We start from the raw sequence: 15,167 nt of genomic DNA on the forward strand, positions 1-15,167 counted from the left end.
CTTCAACTTGGGGGATTCTCCTCAGGACCAACAAAAGCCTGTGGAAAAAGTGGAAAAAATCTCTTTTAACTCTCCAAGAAACAAGAAAATGAAAGCGCTACTACACCAGAAAGATACTGCAGCTTACCAGTGTAAAATGGTAGCCTTATATCTATTTATTGCCGCCAGAAGTAGACCTCCTAAATACACTTTGAACAGCTGAAAAAGTAGAAATGGGAAATAAAGAAGAAAAGAAAAAAAACATGAGTGTACCCACTACAGTGGACTTGTGAATATATAGTAACTAGAACTAGGGGGTCCCTTACCTACTAGAGGTACAACCCGAATATAAAGTTCACCTAGTGTTCATTGATCTGGTTTGAAAACCGTGGGCAGTCTGCTTGAATCATAGAGGGTGCCTAGAAGTAAATAGGAACAAGGGATAAGCACTGGGTTCTAGTAAGAATGAAAGTGATGCCTTTTAACAAAACCGTTTGTGCATACCTGAAACAGCCGAGAGGTGCTCAATAATGCAGCTTGTAGTGGTTTACAAAGCAGGAGGAAGCTTAGGAATCATCCTCCCTGGCAAATCAAAGTCGGGCCAGGTAGTTCTGGGAGAACGGAAAAATGCTGGTGTAAGTAAAGGTGCTTAAGCGGAGGTAATTGGTTTACAGGAGATCATATAATTCCTGCAGATCTTACCAGAAATGACAATTACTGTCGGAAAACAGTGGAGCTGAGTGAATTGCCAAGGACGCCACAAAACGCCAAAGTATGTCTCATCGGCGTCCGAGGAAGCTGGGTAATGTAGTTTTTCCTACGAGCATGCGTAGTTCTATTGGGAACGTACCTTCTGCGGTGGAAAGCTCATGGGTACTGTAGTATTCCTAGCCCGCATGAGTGGTTCTGTTTAGAACGTCCCTGGAGTGTCAGAAAGTTCATACGAGCTATTAAAATCAAACAGGTAGTAAAATGGAGGAGTAAATAGTAATGCAACTCCTACATGACAAAACCCATTGAGGAAGTGGAATCCTCTGAAATAGAGCGGAGGCTCCATCGTGTATTGCGGCCGGGGTTGGCCGGGAATTGTAATCCATGGTAGCAATTAAGACCCTGATCCCAATAAATAAAGAATGTTGACACAAACCAAGGTGAAAGGTCACTCGTGGCAGCATAAAGTGGAATGGCTCATGCAGAATCCTGGAGTGAAGATGCATGGAATAGTCCTAATAGAGAAGACTAAAGGAACCTGAGGTAATCACAAGGAAAATATTCCTTGGGAGGTGTGAGTTAGTTGACCATGAGGGGGTGGCTAGAACGGAATCAGATACACTTATTGTAAAAAGTGGGCTGGAACAGAGTACATGGACAGGGATGGTAAGGAATTGTAGTTTATAAATTTCTGACATCTCATTAAGACCTGACATAGCTGTGTCGAATTTGACAATTAAAAAGGCTTCTCTTTGGGCTAATTTTAACTCCAAGTCGCCACCTCTTGGGTCACTTTCAACCTTGGATACAACTGTCCATCTAAGGCCGTTTACCAAATGATTGTTTCTAGTCCAATGGTTAATTAGTGGTGCAGTTTCAACCTTGTTCTTGATTCGCGATTTGTGTTGAGAAATTCTTTGGCGCACTTCCTGATTGGTTATACCAATGTATAATTGTCCACATGGCATGTGGCTCCATATATCACATATTTTGTTTTACAGTTACTGAAGGATTGATGTTTCCAAAAGATACCTTTGTGTTTAAATACTGAACCTTCTATTGTGAGGTCACAGCACACATGTGTGCCACATTTATGGTGTCCAATGATGGGAGCCAGACCCATAAGTTGTCTTATTGATGGTTGAGGATCTCTTGGAGCAGATGCTCGTACAATCTGGTTGGAAATGCTACTTTCCTTTTTGAAAGCAAATAACGGGGGTGACTTCAAACTTTCCTCCAAATTCTTATCTAGATGCCAATTTTGTCCAATGATTTTTTTCCGTTTATTTGAATTTGGACAAAATGTAGTAACACAGTCTTTGTGTCTGTGGTTTGGTTTTGCTTTCCAGCAGACAAACCCTTGGTGTCCAACTAGCACGTTTTTTAGCATTTTTTACCAGTTTTTTGGGGTAACCACGTTCACGCAATTTGATCCTTAGCTTATCAGCATGTAGATTATAGTCCTCATTGTAAAAACAGTTCCTACGAATTTGGAGGAACTGGCTATACAGTACATTTTCACGTAGGCTTCTTGGGTGGTTGCTAGTGAACAGGAGGGCCTTGTTTCTATCCGTAGGTTTGGTATATAATGTAGTTACCAACCTTCCCTCTGCTGGATATACCTCAACGTCCAAAAACGGTATGTTGCTTGCCGATTGTGAGATGCTGAATTTGATATCCATTGTTCGTGCATTTAGCCAATTATGGAAAAGTGCTAGTTGTTCCTCCCCGCCTGTCCATACCATAAAAACATCATCTATAAAACTCAGCCACGTTCTTATGTATTTGGAGAAAGGATTACTGTTGTGCTGTGGACAAAGGTGTCTTCATATAATGACATGGATGACATGAACAGTACAGCCAGCTCTGGGGCAAATGGACAGCCGATTGCGACTCCTTTAATCTGGAAGAAAAAATCCTTTCCAAACGAGAAGTCATTTTTCTTGAGAGCAAAGGACGCAAGATCTACTATTAATTGGGTAGGTACTTGTACTGGTCTCTGTCTTTTGTCAAGGAAATGTGAAAGCACTGCCACTGCTTCATTCTGAGGGATTTGAGTATGAAGGGAAGTGACATCTAATGTCACCATTAGATCCTCCTCTTTATTAAATTCAATTCAACAACATCAAGTTTATTTAAGAAATCCGTAGTGTCCTGAAGATAAGACACCACATGGCTCATAAATTCTTTTAAGAAGCAGTCCACATATTTAGCAATTGGTTCTATCAAAGAATCACAACCCGCCACTATAGGTCTTCCGGGTGGGTTTTTGTAATTTTTATGAATCTTTGGCAAGACGTAAAACACCGGAGTCCTCTGGTGTTTATTTTGTAAATAGTCAAAGTCCTTGGGGCCCAAGAAGCCTTGATCAAATCCTACTTTCAAGATGATAAATAGTTGATTCTGAAGGTCTATTGTGGGGTCTTTGGAGACTTTTCTATAACAGGCCCCATCATTCAGTTGTTTCATAATCTCTGTGGTGTAATCAATAGTATCCCATATTACTATTGATCCCCCTTTATCAGCCTGCTTAATCGTCACCGATGGATCGTTCCTTATTACCACCAGTGCATCTTTTTGTTCTTTAAAAATATTGAATTTTACGAAACTCTTATTTTTCTCCATCTCAGAGATTGCAGATAGAACCGTTCTTTCGAATAGAATGATCTCTTTTTGTACCTTATTGGCAGGGGGACAAAAGGTTGATTTTTTCCTTAACCATTTTATTTCAAGGGGCCTATTGGGTTGAGTGTCAGCAATAAACATTGTCAATCTTAATTTTTGACAGAACTCATTGAACTCAGTGTTCATTTTCACAAAATCTGCTCTTTTAGATGAACAAAAGAGAGTCCTTTTGCAAGAATACTCTCCTCTACTTCGGACAATGGCCTGTTGGACAAATTAAAGATTGGGGAAACCACTAATTTTTGTAGTGTTGTCTGCGAGTGGTCATCTCCCAAGGCTGGTTGAATCTTACCCTTGCCCTTGATCTGGACTGGCCTCTCCCTAAAAAAAATGAGTTCAGTGTAGAACCTTGTTGTTGGGGCTGATTCCATTTACGATTGCGGTTGGGCCTACTGTCGCTATTATCAGAGTCCCCTCAGAGGATGATGATGTGTCAGAAAACGTAATAAATTGATTGCGTGATCTGCCTCGATTGTCTAGTAAATATCTCTTTGAATCAGGTTTGGTCTAAAAGTCCGCCTGTAAAAATGGATAAACGTGTTCCAGAGAAAAATAATTTTTGTCCTTCTCGAATTGATTTTTTTTTTGCGTAATAGTAAAATCTTTAAATTCCTGAATTTCTCTGTCCACTTTGTCCAATAAGGTTTTTGAATCTGCGTGAAAAAACTGGCACTTGAAGTTGGCTATATACTGTTGTTCCCATGCTGTTGTGATAACATTTTTATCCAAATGGAACATTTTGTTGACATGAGGTTACCTAATGGGGTAATATCAGGCATTACACATCACTTCTGTAGCACTGAATACAAGATAACATACAAGATTATTGTAGCGTAACACAACTATTGGGAGAGGTTGTGGCCTTACGGCCAGTGCTGGCGACTTTGGAGCTAAGAAACCAGGCTCGAGCCTTGGCGTCATCTCAGCTTCCAGTGATTGTTGTCAAAACACTTAATCTCCCTGTGCCTACCAAGATTTGAATGTGTCCTTGTGTAACAAAACTGGTGCTCATGTAAAGTGTTCCAATACCTTTGGGTCGAGTTTGCACTGTATAAATCTGCAAAAATGTATATATATATATAAGCCCGGGCCTACGCAGAACTAAAGGATTAATCTGGGACTTCTTTATTCAACTCATGCAAGGCATTTTGTTTATGAACTGGAGATGAGGTGTGCCCCAATACATGTCAAAGCTCCTCTCTAGCAAAATTCAAAGCTGGTTATTGGTAATTGACATTACATTAGAAGGAACAGCCATTGTAGGAGTTAAACACAGGGCACATTGTGATACAAGATGGCTGCTTGAAGTCCCTTGTAACACTACAGTCTCCTACTACTTCATGACAACTCCCTTCAGGCAGCACCTGTTAAGTACAGTTGTTCCATGATTTTGTATGACTTTCATAGGTGTCTATAAAAAACATCAAGCAGCAGGCATGGCTTTATTTTTTAAATTGTTACCATCTTGATTATCACATTATAGTTGTACTACGGCCCTATTACTATCAATTCCACTATTGATCACAAGTCTGGTTGCCCATGTGTTAACCATGTGAATGCAATTTGCTTACATCAGCTGCTCTGAACTGACTCATTTATGATTTGAAAATTAACCACTGGAATGACAATGACTTTATATCTCACAAGCAGCAGTGTGGACCTTCTTGCACTCGCAGGGTTTCCTGTGAGAAATTTTGGCTGTCGCTTCTTTTACCATTAGTATTTGATTCCCTACACATAAAAGATCATAGGCAAATATGTTAATTCAAAATGTGAATTTGACGACTGTGGCTGAGCAAAAGAGATTGATGTGCATGATTGAATGAGCAGGGCCCCATATTCAGTAAGGTATGGGATCTGTGTCTCTTTGTAAGGATTATCTGTGTACTACAGCTTTGTGCGCTTATTACAAGAATTAGGCAGACTGTTGGGGTGGCAGTCTCTTTCGAACCTTTCTAATTTTTCTCTTTTGCATCCTTGATATTTCTGTTGCATCAGTCCTGCAGTGGACCCTGTTGGAATCACTTTATATTCTATTACGGCTCATAGTAGGCTACTGTAAAGAGTCCTCCCCTCACCCCTCCCACCCCAAAAGTTTTCTCTCCTCTAGTGAGCCGAGCCTGTTCCCTTACTTTCCTGTTGCTCTCTTCATCACATGAACCATGCCTCACCCCAATCGCTGGCCATGTAAATATCTACCTCCTTTATTGGAAAATCACATTGATCTCCATGCTAAATAACTTGAATTCCGATAATTATAATACCAAATACAAAGCATATGCCTATTCCTATACTTTTGGCTCCCCATAAAACACTGGACAGAGACGCTGCACTTTCTGAGCACGAGTGTGTTGTTTATGCTTAAATCTTGATGAAATTTGTTTGAGCTATTGAAGAATGATTGATTTCTCCTCTTTCTATTATATCTTTGTTTGTGGGGATGAGTTAATTCTTGGAAGCATGTTTGACCTTATGGTGTTCAATTAATTTCAGGTATTGTTCATTATAAATAACTGATGGGCTTACATTTTATTTTTAATTTTATTTTTAGTAGTACGTTGTTGTCTTAGGGAACTATCCCTATTTGACCTGGACTTTACATTCTGAGAATGTTTGTACTTGTTGTCCATAAATTACACAACATGCAAATAGTGTCTGTCATCACTGTCTGTGAATCGCTCGAGTAGGTGAAAAAGAGGAAATCGTATGTCTTAGTGGCAGGCGGGAGAAGGCAAGAGGGGAGGAGGCAAGAGCACTGAAGAACACTGCCTTGATGTACAAGGTCATCTAGGGGGTTCCACAGGGGAAACGTCGTTTACGACGCAACTTTTAGCACGCAGTGCTATTACAACGCAGACTTTAAAACGCATTCCATTACATCGCATTACACTAGGGGGCGCTCTAGGATAGGGAATACTTTTAAATTACTATCCAAGACCTACCCTAGTGTCCACGGGGACTGGTGTTGGAATAGTAAATTAAAATATTCACTATCCAACACCCCTTAGTGTAATGCTTTGTAAAGGAATGCGTTTTAAAACTTGCATTGTTACAGCATGCGTGCTAAAAGCATGCGTTGTAACAGCGTACATCCGGTTCCACAGAGACCCAGAACAGAGAAAAAGTACCATTGAGATCCATAACTTTGTTATTGAGAAAACAGTTATTTGACAAGCTGCAAGCTTCCTATGAGCAATGCCGGCCATTTAGGTGATTGTGTAATGTTCACGAGGGTGTATACATTTCAGAGACTGCTTGTGAGTATTGACTTTGGGTGGTCTATTCTTTCAGTGACAGACTACCTGCCCAATTGACTAGAGGGTCTAGAGAAGCTTGAAAATTGATGGTGGTAATAAGTGAGAGTGTTTTTTGGAGACCACTAGAAACCCCGACACTGATGATGTAAAAACAGTGATATGATTAGAAATTATAGAGAAATAATACATTTTAAAAAAATACTCTAAGAATTCTATACTAGGAGAATGAAGACTGCCATAGTCATAATAAGGCCTCTAGTCTTCTAAGCTTAGGGACAGGACCTATGGATACATGGGGGAAGCAGTGCCCTGGGTATCAGCCTCTGGGAGGTCACTACCTAGGAGACAATATAGGTGGAGGTCAGGACTGATTACCACCCTATGACAGCTAAGCATACCCACTATCTCTAGGGTTACTAAGACCACAAGTCTGTTAGTGACCTCCTCTGGGATAGCGCTTACTCTCCTGTAAAATATTGGCCTGGGGACTCCAACCTGTTCACCACCATAATGTGACTGGCATCTTATTCGCCTTAAGGTGGCGGAAGTGTCTACTACAACCTTCAGGAATCACAAACTCACATTCTGGGCCCTTTTCCCAATTACAAGCTACTAAGATATCATCATCAGATGAATCCTCTTCAAAGGCTGCACTGGCTCGATTATTGGTAACCTTTTTCTTGGGAAGGACTGCATCCACTCTGTAGTGCCCTGTTCGCTGACAGCCAAAGAAAGGCCTACTGTCTAACAATTGTTTTGTCCTGGGTTCCCACTACTCTGCTTGCTAGAGGTGGGATGGGCCTTTATTTCTTAGGGTTCTGTCTCTTTGGTGGGTGTACCATCTCCGTCATTTCCCTTCTGTGGGCCTAATCTCCTTTCCTGAGATCACCCCCTTGGATTCTATGAGGTACTCTTGCCCTAACCCAGTCATTAGACCTTTTGCCCAACTGTCGAGGGCGGGAAAGCTTTGAATCTATCAGATGCTGGCGAATCTTCTCTGAGGTATAATTTGTAAGAATGTCTTCCTTAATAACTGAATTGTACAACCTTTCATAGGTATCAAGCTTGTTAACCTGAATTCTGCCTTCCAATGACATCAAAGATTAATCTATGAAGTCCACCCTTGTCTGTGTTGTCCCTTTTAGTGCGTTCCTCAACTTAAGCCTGCTTCTCCCTCGGGTAAAACCAAATAGATCACTGAGGGGCATATTTACAAAAGAAGTGACGGAGAGCAGGGTTAGCCTTGTTGGCTTACCGCCGCACTCCACCACTTCTGAAACACAGGGCTGCACCGTATTTACAAGAATACGGTGCAATACTGCTTTTCTTCCTGTGGTAGAGCTAAATTTTGCAGACTAGCGCCAATGCAGGCACTGTGTTGAGAGGAAGAATTGTTAATTGTCCCTTCCTGCATATAAACAATCTGAAATGGCTTTTTGTGACTTCTATATGTGCTGCTTTGTGCAGCACACATACAAGTTGTAACTCAACTTTTTGTTAATTATTGTTTATGTGCAGTGAGGGACACAATAAATAAAGCATTTCTTCTCATTTCACAAGGGTAAGACAAGGATTTCTCAGTTCTTAATTTTGGCGCTGCCCCATATTTACGCCATCCTTGTAAATATGGGGCAGCATCAAAATCAATCACTCACAACACCCACTACCTGCCCCTTCATGCTAAGTATAGCATGCAAGGGTGTCATTATATACAAGGCTCAAATCAATAAAGGGGTCTGGCTTAGAATCAGAAATGCTATACCAATCTATACTATAAACAACAAAAGAAATGCCAATACTGATACTAATTCAACAATTCACTACTCACAATCACACTTGACACTCAAAGTGATTGGAAAAATAACTCATTTATTTGTCTTTTTATCTTTCTTTTTTTGAGTAGATTTTTTAAAGAAAATAAGTTCATGATATTATTTCAATGAACGTTTTTCACATTTTTGAACCACAGAAAAATAACAAACAAAACAATACAATTGCTTCACAATTGCACACATAACACTGCATTACACATTTTAAAACCATTTAAGAAATTTACAAAAGCTCAGGTTCCAAAGAAAAATAGAATAGATACAAAGGAAAAGGAAAGAAAAAGAAACTGAAGGGAAGGTTGAGAAAATGAAATAAAGTTTTAGAAGTTCCTCAAGTACAACACACCCGTCCTTTCCAAAACAAATCATCTTGAAGACAGCTTCCTCTCTTTCAAGGAGTCCCTTTGTTTAAAATGGTTTTTGCTACATCAGTGAAGGGGGTGAGTTGTGAGTGATTTCTCGGTCCACAGGTGAGGTGGGGAAAGTTTGGCCACTGAACTTGGTGTCCCACAATGTCGTCTTTGCAACAGGAGAAGGTTGGCTGCAGCTGGCCTACTGATCATGCAACACAGCTGTCACAGTGAATATACTTGAGGGTACAGTGTCTCTCTTGGGTGACGAATCCAGATTCAGACGGCACTCCTGGGTTGTGCAGACTCTGTTGTAACTTTTGGGCATCGAGCATCATCACCTTGGGGCCAGGCAGAAAGTAGGGGCAAAACATCTGCAGTGGCTACTAGCCAGGGCCAGACTAGCCGAAGCGGGCACTGGGGGTTTTCCCCGTGGCGTGTAAGGGGGTGGGCAGTTTTTGACCAGTGGCATTTGGTTTTGTTACTGGGGGCTTGTTTGGCAGTAGTGGTGCAATAGTGGCCCCCTGTAAGAAAAGTGGCAGCAGTTCTTGACACTAACAGTGGCAGCAGTTTTCGACACTAGCACCCCCCCCCGGTGGCTAGCGATTCTCAGTCGTCCCCCCCCCCCCCCCCCCCGGTCGAGGCGGATTCTCAGGGCAGGTTTCTGTACCAAGTTCAGCTATGCTATCAGCTTGACAGTTTGGGCTTCTTCAGTTCCTTTGTCCTTGGCTCCAAGGGATCAACCAACTGATCCTTGGAGTCACTGCTTTGACCTGGGGCCCAGAATAAACTTTTCCCTGAGCCAAGAGCCACAAGCACAGTCAATACTTCACTAACCCAAAGTGCGGCAGGTGCAGTCCTTCTTCAACCCACTCTCAAATCCCATGTGCACTGAGGTCCACGGTGCCAGGGGTTCCCTTTTTCTCCCAGGAAAGTGCCCAGATCTGACATCATGATCACTAGCAAATGGGTTAGACGGTCCCCTTCTCTTTGGCAATCCCAGAGTGCAATATTCTTGCCTCTCTCAAGATGTTGGGATGTTCTCGTGACAGTGAGGAGTTTAGTAGCCCACCCCAGAGTTTCCTTGTAGGGCCAAAGCCAGAAGAACATATTTGGTGGACCTAGTTTGTTATATTTGCCTTCCTCTATGGTGGGCTGTGACTGTAACAGGGACTGTGGCTGGTGCAGTTTTTTTTTTTTAAAAGACAGAAGCAGGTGGTATTGGTGGTACTAGATGACTCAAAGCAGGTTGAATGGAAGTGACATGCACTTCCTTTGTTCCACTCTTGACATGAACATTGCTGGTTAGTCTGCTGGTCCATTTTCCTTTCTTCCTACTGGGATATATGGAACTTTACGTTTCCCTTGTCTTCAGTGACCTGGCTCGTGGTCCACTCTATGTCACCATCATCTGAAGGAGGGCTTGGAGAATATGTTCTTTCTTTTCCTCAGAGGAGATAGAGAAGATAATGTGTCCAATAGAAGAGCAGTTACAACACTCTGCTGTGCAGCAAGATTAACGTCCTGCTCTAATCCTACCTTTAGAATACCTAGCTGTTGAGTTTCCTGGGAAGATTTCTTTTGCTGCTGGAACTCTCTGCTCTCAGCCATGACTGCAGTCATTGCAGCTCGAGAGACACCTGCTTTCATTTTGGTGGTGATGGTGCCATTGTTTATTTAGAAGTGATACTCCTTCTAGAATCCTCCTGAGAAGTTCAGCAGATATGTTGCATTGTGCACCTTGGAGAAAACGGATGCAATCTTGATGCCAGTGGTGACAGCAAACGTCCTCCCCTCACCACTTTTGTAGCAAGAGCCTCCTATTTTAGTGCCATTTTCTTGACTTCTTGCGTTGTCGGTCAGCAGTACCAACAAAAGCACTTAGCACAGAGATTGCTGGATTATGATGTCAGTTTACAGACTCTCCCTGTCTCAGTAAAATTGTGTGTACCTGCAGGTACAATACATGTCTTCATCTTCATCATTATCATCATTATCACTCTCATCCTCATTCACATCGTCATTATTTCCACAATAATATACCTACCTAAACATTGGGCCTAATTCCCAAAGATAAACTTATACTTTTCTGGAAATTAACATTTTTTTCATTATTCACAAAGGTATTTAATGGGCAGTATCTTTATGACTGTGGAGGCTCCGCACTCATGGCAGAGACTCTGCACATAAAAAGATAGAACTGTCATATATTTTTACGTGTAGAGTCTCCACCACAAGTGTACAGTCGTAAAGATGCTACTTGTAAAATACTTTTGTGAATCGGAAAAAGTTGAAAACTTACACAAAAGTGTAAGTTTACCTTAGTGAGTAGGGCTCCCACTGTTTGGTTAGACAGAACATACTTTCAAATGTGCATTACTCTTAGATGCAGAATTATTGATAATTAATCAATTACACCTGATTGAGTACTTAAGAGTAATTTGGGGAAAAACATCCTTCTTCAAGGGCACATTTAACACATTCAAGTGGCTGCTATCACTGCTGTTGAATTTAGCACTATTTTGTAGTGCAACATGCATTCTTGCATCCATTTTGGACATGAGGATACATTTTGTACTAAGAAATTAGTCCTAAATGCCGGGAGCAAGCTTGGAGAAAATCCTACCCCAAGTGCACATTTAGCAGGGGCGAGCAACTGCATGTGCTTGCTATTCATGTTCTGGGGCACTTAGCTCTGTTTCTCAGCGTAAAATCCATTCTTGCATTCATTTTGTACATGAGGAGGCCTTTTTATGCTGAGAAAATTGCAATACAGCAGAATTATTCTTCTCACAGAATTCCATGCAACCCTGTGGAATATTTGGGCAATTCCACATAATTGTGCTACATAGAATTTTGTGAACTATGCCCACCCCTACAAAATAGCCATGGCTCTCAAAGGGCCATATTAGTCAATATCGTTCGACATTTGAAACGTTCATGATTCTGTGGAGGAAGAACATTCCACATAATCACGAATGTTTCAAATCTCGAACAACTTGACTTAGACTCTTACACTCTTACACGCTGCCCCTCCACACAGCGGGTGAGTCTGAGAGCCTTTAGGGATGCCATCAAGGCATTTTCATGTGATCCTCCATATTGCTCATTCGTCTTTTTGTATTGTTTTTAGTGTTGGGACTCGTTCCCTTTCCATGATGGATCTACAGGATTTATTATTCACTAACTAATGAGGTCATAGCCTTTGGTACTCACCTAACTCAGAAACTTGGTGAGCCTATTATGAATAATCCATTTTGAGGCACCTTTCTTCTTGATCTAGGCACTTTAATTTCGACATCGATTTGTCTTATCTGGCCAATTAATCTGAAATATACTGGTTGTTTCCAGATACCCCCCACCACCGTCCTGAGGAAGACTCACTGCTGAGGACCACACTTACCCTTACGCAATAGGGTCAAAACGTCGACGCACCTGTACAGGCCTACACCCTACATCTGACCCTCACTCCTGACCTATGGATGAAGTTACACTGTGAATAACAAAAATCTAACTAATGTATTGTATACTACTGTGCTTATAGGGGTAGGCCAGTGTGATAGAGAGTATCCTCTCACAAAGGCTGCCGGGATTTCCAAGATGGTGCCAGTGGTCCACTCCAGCAAGGGAGATCGAGTAGTCTAGTCTCTGAAGAGGAAGAGCAGAGGCACGGACAGGAGCTAAAAGGGGGCCGTTGGCTCAGGTGTGGGCCGTCGGGTGATTGGAGGTGCGGAGGAGGAGAATTTTGACGGGAAGCTGCACGACCGGAGACGGAACACGTGGAGGAGAACCGAGGGAGCGACGGAGCTGGTCCACGGGAGGTTTCCCCAACAAACACCACGCTCGTATCTGGCTGTCCCTCCAAGGAACAGGACACAGCGATACCCATTGCTACGGTCACCGGGGACCGTAGCCCCAGGCAAGGGACGTGGGGAGAACGGTGGAGGAGGAGGTTGGAGGGCAAAGGACTGTGGGGTTTATGGCACAAATAGAGTTGTACACGCTGCATGTAGAATAACACATTTGTTTTTCCCTTCCCCTGTCCCTCACTACCCCTACTCTTCCTCCTGCTTTAAACTCTACCACTAGTCTTGATGAATCCCAGGTTATTGGTGACGGGAGCACATATTAGAGCTTTAAGAATGTATGCAGTTAGTGACTGTAGAGTTCCTCTGTTTGCTTTTTGGGAAACGTCGGTACGGGTTATCCTACGGAAAGAGTGACCGGGAGAGAGATACCAAAGACATCTTTACCCCCCCTGAAGACCACGCCCTTCATCCTTTGTTGTTTGCTGCCAAGTATTTTACAACTGTTTAACTCTTTTGAAGCGTGAATAAAACGCCTAGTGTGATACTGTCATTGACTGTTTGATGCTTGCTATAGAGCTCAATTAAGGAAAACGTGTCAAACGCTTACAGTAGTGTCAGAAGTGGGACATCGTCATTTGATACAAAATGACACAACCAGTGACAGTGCAAGACATGATAATGCAACTGGCAGAAGGTCAGAGACATTTACAATTAGTGTTTGAGCAACAAAATAAGAATGCACAAAAAGAAAGAGAGTCATTTCAAGAGGCCATGAAAGAGCAAGCAATTCTGTTAACAAGTAACCAGAAAATACAAGATACAGCTATTCTACATCTTACAGATGCAATTTCTAATGCCCGTGTTCACCCTAATATACCAGGCAGTGTGTTACAGAAATTTCAAGAAGGAGATGATCCCGATTTCTTCTTTACTAATTTTGAAAGGGTTTCTACAACCGCTACTTGACCTGCAGAAAGATGGGGACAATATGTAGCACCATTATTGTCTGGGGAACTGCAGGCGGCATACCAAGCAGCTAACCCAGCGGGAGTAACTCCTTACACAGAGATAAAGAAGGCAATCTTAGAGAGATTAGGGTGTGACCAAGAGTATTATAGGGCACGCTTCCGTAAAGAGAAATGAGTTACAGGTGATAATCCCCGAGCGCTGTTTTACAGGGTCCGAGACTTGGTGAATAGGTGGCTTCAACCTCATACTGCCACAATGGAGAAAGTCACGGAACAAGTTTTTCTGGAACAATATCTGGAGGCTTTACCTGCAAATACTAGACACTGGGTTAACGTCCCAAACTGCTATTGAACTAGCCTGTGCTTACCATAGGTCTCCAGATTTCAAGGCCCCTACTGGGAGAGCCCCTATTGTGTTCCCTAAAACTGCATCTCGAGCTCCCAATGATAGTGTAGAGAAACGCTCTTTTCCTAACACTAAGCCCCCACCTAAACCCTTCCCAAAAACGAACTCACCTGTTCAGATGGGACCCCAATGGTTTAGATGTGCGGATTGGGGACATATATCATGCAACTGTCCCCTAAACAATGATGGCTCCGAACCAATGGAAGTGGGTTGGTCCCAAGGGCGAGTCTTGGTCACTGGTTTATGTAGAAAGACATACAAGAAAGCCATTAGATTAAATGGGAAACCTATTGAGGCTTTACTAGACACAGGATGTCACCATACAGTGGTAGTGCAAGATTTAGTACCCCTGAACTCTCTATGCGAGGGAGAAACCGTTCTAGTTTCCTGTGTTCATGGAGACATTAAGGAGTATCCTTTAGGGGAGGTCTTACTCAAAATAGACGGCTATCCTCAGGTCCGGAGGGTGGGGGTAGTTCCCAGACTCCCAGAAAATATTTTGTTGGGAACAGATCTTCCCCAATTTCATGATTATTTGATGGAAGCATCGGAGCAAGAAGCCAGAGAAGAGTGGCTACAAGAAGCTCCGTTTTCTAGCAAAAACATAGCTCAACCGAGAGACAGAGAACATAAGTCTAAGAATGAGAAAAGAAGGGACAAAGAGAAGTATGCGAGTGCATGCCAGTCTATTGCTTCATGTTTACTTTCTTCCCCAGAGCATGGAGATACTCCTGCACAAAGTTTCCGTGCAGCCCAGAAAGATGACAGCACCTTTACGAATGCCTGGAATCAAGTACAGGAGACTGACTCAGAGAAGGTAGGACCCTATTTTCTCGTAAAACAGGGATTACTGTATCGAGCAAGTGAAGGAGCGAGTGGAAGGGTAGAACAGTTGTTGGTCCCAGTAGCATTTTGAGAGCAAGCTTTGCAACTAGCACACAATCAGATGGGTGGGGGTCACTACAGACAGGAATTGACACTGAAATATTTATTGGACCAATTTTACTGGCCGGGAGTGCATAGAGAAACTGCCAGGTTCTGTGCCACATGCCCGAAACGCCAGTTGATAAATCCCTCAAAAGATAAGAAAGTGCCCCTGTGTCCCTTACCCATTATTGATGTTCCGTTTCAGCATGTAGGAATGGACTTGGTAGGTCTGTTAATTCCTTCAGC

The 15,167-nt window shown here is 42.4% G+C and overlaps 1 pseudogene; it reads left to right on the plus strand.

Moving 5' to 3' along the window:
- The first annotated feature begins 13,265 nt into the window (after positions 1 to 13,265).
- LOC147696992 (uncharacterized) lies at positions 13,266 to 14,910 on the plus strand (annotated as a pseudogene).
- Positions 14,911 to 15,167: the final 257 nt, after the last annotated feature.

The sequence above is a fragment of the Lissotriton vulgaris genome, chromosome 8 (assembly GCF_964263255.1).
Source record: "Lissotriton vulgaris chromosome 8, aLisVul1.2, whole genome shotgun sequence".
Lineage (NCBI taxonomy): Eukaryota > Metazoa > Chordata > Amphibia > Caudata > Salamandridae > Lissotriton > Lissotriton vulgaris.